This window comes from Ursus maritimus, unplaced genomic scaffold (assembly GCF_017311325.1).
Source record: "Ursus maritimus isolate PB19 unplaced genomic scaffold, ASM1731132v1 scaffold_23, whole genome shotgun sequence".
Lineage (NCBI taxonomy): Eukaryota > Metazoa > Chordata > Mammalia > Carnivora > Ursidae > Ursus > Ursus maritimus.
The window spans coordinates 39,477,795-39,482,040 of NW_024424786.1; the positions used below are offsets into that span (position 1 = coordinate 39,477,795).

The 4,246-nt window shown below is 58.0% G+C and overlaps 1 long non-coding RNA gene across 2 annotated transcripts in view; it reads left to right on the plus strand.

Annotated features, from left to right (window-relative positions):
• The first annotated feature begins 3,857 nt into the window (after window positions 1–3,857).
• Window positions 3,858–4,246, plus strand: part of LOC103679430 — a 2,199-nt gene continuing 1,810 nt past the window's right edge. For both annotated transcript variants that reach the window (XR_572934.2, XR_572935.2), the window contains exon 1: window positions 3,858–4,137. This is a non-coding gene — a long non-coding RNA (uncharacterized LOC103679430). The remainder of the gene's footprint in view (window positions 4,138–4,246) is intronic.

A 4,246-nucleotide genomic window follows, 5' to 3' on the forward strand; every position in this document is an offset into this window, starting at 1 on the left:
GGGAGCTTACTGCCTTCTGGCAGGTTCTCTCTCTCTCTCTCTCTCTCTTTTTTAAAGTGGTGGGTTTTTTTTTTTGTTTGTTTGTTTTTAGCAATCTCTATACCACTGTGGGGCTCGAACTCACAAACACAAGATCAAGAATGGCACATTCTTCTGACTGAGCCAGCCAGGTGTCCCTTGGCAGGTTCCCTCTTGAAAGTACAGCTGAGTGGCACATCTCCGCAAGAGGCTTCCCAGATCATTCGAGGGCTGCTGGATGTAGGTTCCACACTGACATCGATGCCCAGGCACCTGAGGGCCATGATGTAGCAGTAGAGAAGAGTGCAGGGGGACCAGGACATACATGGAGTCCTGCCTGAGGTCCATCCCACAATGGGTCTGTTGTATCCAGAGGCCCCCAATGGTCATTTCCCCAGTCCCTGCACGTGGAAATGAAGTGAAATACTTAGCAGTTGGCAGAACCTTCATGTCTGTTCCTTTAGCTACAGAGCTCGAGCTATTGTGTTAGGAAAGGCCAGTGGAACCCCTTAGCGAGGCCTCCTAGGTCCTCTTCCCCCCACCCCTTGCCAGCTAAGAGAGCACATCGAAATCAGTATTGCATTTCTGGAGGAATAACAGAGGTTGGCGCCATCTTTAGAGACTTAGAGGATGCAGGAGTAAGGGTCTTTATCACATCCCTGTTGAGTGCGCCGGTCTGGCCCCTGCAAAAGCCAGACGGGTCATGGCAGATGACAGTGGCTAACCAGAGACTCAACGAAGTAGTGGCCCCAGTGCAGCTTCTGTGGAGAACGTGGCCTCTCTTCTGCTTAACATCATCTTGTCTACATGGGATGTGGCTATTGATCTGGCCACCATGTGCATTCGTGGCCTTACCCCAGGGCTCTGAGAATTTTCCTGCTGTCCATCACAGTGTAATTCAATGGGACCTGGCCCTTCCCGACAGTCTATGGTCCGCCATGTCGGTCCGCTCTATCGGCAACACCATGTTAATCAGACCCAATGAGCAAGACGTAGTAGGCGTGTTGGAAGCTTTGGTAGAGTAGGTGAGCTCTAGAGGTTGGAGGGAGATCTGGGCGTGTCAGGTCATCTGCCCCAAAGCAAAGGGTGGCTCATTGCACTGTGTACCTTTCACCATTCGGAAAGAAGCAGAACTCCTGATGGGCCTCTGGGCTCGGGGGCAGCATGTCAGCACTGGGGAAGATGGCTTTGGTGCATTGACGGGGCAACACGGAAGGCTGGAAGATTTGGAGCTGCAGTGAGGTCTGCGGCATGTGACCCATCAGACCCGATGACACTCGAGGTGTCTGTAGCAGAGAAGGTCGCTAGGTGGAGAGCTCCCACAGGAAAGCCACAGTGCGGTTGGGGAGGTGCTGGAACAAGGCCATGCCACCTGCAGCGGAGAAGGGTTCCCAGCATGCCCCTGGGCCCTGGCGGAAACTGAGCACCTGACCAGAGAACATCCGGTGACCAAGTGGCCACAACGCTTCATCATGAGCTGGTGAATCACTCACTGAACACAGGGCCAGGCCTCTGTTATAAGATGGAAGTGGCCCCCATCAGGGACCTCACACAGGTCCCAAAGGACAGGTGGCCCCGATTCCCATGTCACCAACTGCGGTTACATGGACACCCCGTGCAGCTCACACCTTGGGGGCAGCTCACACCTGAACCCAGCTGCGAGGAGGGAAAAGGCTGAAGTCAGCTCGTGCGGGGTCAGCTGGGTACGCTGGTGTGAGCTGTCGGGGTGGGCCCACGAGCCAGCGGGCAGGGCTTTGGGCGGGGCACTAGCCATTGACGCCGTGTGGACTCAGGATGCTCATGGGGTCGTGGACAGTGGCTGGACTGCTTGGTCGAGTCTGCAAAGAGGAATAAGGGGGACCTGGGGAAAGCCCCCTGGGGACTGGGGGAGGGCACACGTTAGTGCCAGAGAGCGTCTGGTGCAGCAGAGACACCAAACAAGCGAGTGGACGAGGTGGCCCAGCCAGCCACTGTCCTTGGCTGGCACAATGCTCGGGCCATGGACTCGGCAGGAGGAGCGGTTATGATGGCAGAGCTGGGGGCCAGGCCCGGGCCCAGGACAGCATGCCCGTACTCACCGAAGCTGCCGGTTACTGCTGCCTCCGAGTGTCTTGTCAGCAATCGAGGTGGACTCAGCTCCCAGGATAGAACCATCCCCTTGAGGTGACGGGCAGACCACTTGGTGGCAAGTTGATTTCATCCTGCAAAGGGCAGTGATTGACCCAGGTCCGTGCACTTGGTTCTGGGGCAGGGGGATGGGGGGCTTGCGTTCCTTACTTTCTGGGCCGGGGCCAGCACTGCGGTCCACAGGCTCACGGAGTGGCTAGCTCACCAGCCGGGGGGCCTGAAAACACCACCCATGACCAACGGGTTCACTTTATGGGAAAGGATCATGGATCCACTGCTCCTCCTCAGACCGCCCTGTCCAGAGCTGGCCGCTGGGTAGAGCAGGGGAACGGCCCTGTAAGGATCTTGCAGGGTGAGAAGGTTCCAGGATCTACGCCGCCCGACGAGCTGTGTCCACTCCAGAAGGCTCAGGGTGACAGTGGGAGCGGTTCCATGGCCGCCGACCCCTGTGACCCACTTAGGGAATTTGTGCCTTGGGTCCCCACATCCTTCAGGCTTTGTGTGTCTAGAGGTCCTGGTTCCAGATGTATGTGTGAGCACGCTTGCATGTGTGTATGTGAGTGCGTATGCACGCATGCACGCGTGTGTGTTTCCACGGGGGACACGGTAAGAGTCCCACTAAACAGCTCTGCGGTAGCCTGTCCGTCTGGGCCCCATGCCAGTAGTGCAGCAGGTGCAGAAAGGAGCTCCCCCTCCAGCAGTGGGGAGAGCCCCGTCATTATGAGAAGCAGAGACGCTGCTGTGTCATGGGGACGGGAGGTGGGGACGGGACATGGGGAAGGGGTAAGTGTGGCACTCGGGTGGTCCACGGAGTGTCCAGTTTTAGCCGGAAATGGCAGACAGCAACCACGGCCGGAGGGGACAGGAGACTGGGGCGCCCTCCAGGCCAGGCTCCCAGCTCTGCAGATTGGGAAGCAGGGGAGGGCGACCGTGAGTGTCAGTGAAGGCCTCAGGGTCAAGTGCGTGGTGGGGCCTCTGGTTTTACCCACCCCTTGGAGTTTCCCCAGGGGGTCATGACAACTCTGCAGGAGGCAGAGCCCTGGGGAGGTGACCCGATGCAGGAAGCAGGAGCCTGAGTGACTCGACGGGTGGCCTGTGGTGGAGGCCAGGGATGCCCGTTCAGGTCGCGTTCCAGCCTGCACAGCACAGACCTCGGCAGTGGCCACAGTGGCTCAGAGCGCCCCTTCTCTGCACAGCTGACCCCAGATGATGGAGCTGCCTTTCCTGGGAGGTCACTTCCCCTCGCCTCCCTGGAGTGGCCAGGGCCCACGCTGGTGGAGAAGGGGTTACAGGAGCCGCTGCAGGCTGGGGCTGACCCTGCAGTGCAGCTCAGTCCACACCCCTGCTCTGCCCTTCCCCTCCCTTACTCCCTCACTCCCTTGAGCAAGCGTGTTCCCTCAGAAAGGACCTCACTCTTCATGGCCACAGGGTTTTCTCTGGGGTGACGACAATGTGTAGAACCAGCGGTGGGGGCTTGCACAGCGTTGTAAACGCAGCAAACGCCGCCGAAATCTACACTCACAACAGTTATCTCCTGTTCTGTGAATTTCACCTTAGTTTAAAAAACAATATGTGAAAAATAAGAAGCTCCTCTCCCCCCACCACACGCAGAAAGAAAGACACAGACAGACACACACACAGACACACAGACACACACACAGATAGACACACACACACAGACACTGACAGATACACACAGACACACAGACAGACACAGACAGACAGACACACACACACAGACACACCCACGCTACCGCAAGCTTCCGGGTTGCAGCAGGGCTGAGCCTCAGCCTTGGATGGAACAGGAACCTGGGGTGTTACCTGGTCCCAGGCACAGTAGTAATCGAAACAAGGGGGTTTTGGACCTGGCGGTGGGGAGCTGATACTGTCTGAGGGCCACGGGCAGGGGATGTTTGTCTCAGCCGGGAGAAGGCGCCCAGACACTGCACTCCCGGGGCCTGTTCTCAGCACCGGTCACTCGGGACACTCGAGGTACTGATTTCCTTCCTGACATCCTCCTGCACTTTCTGTGATGGCCTCTCTCTCCCCCGCCCCCCGGGAACGGAACTTAGCGCTGACCGTCTCATGACCATGACCTCCC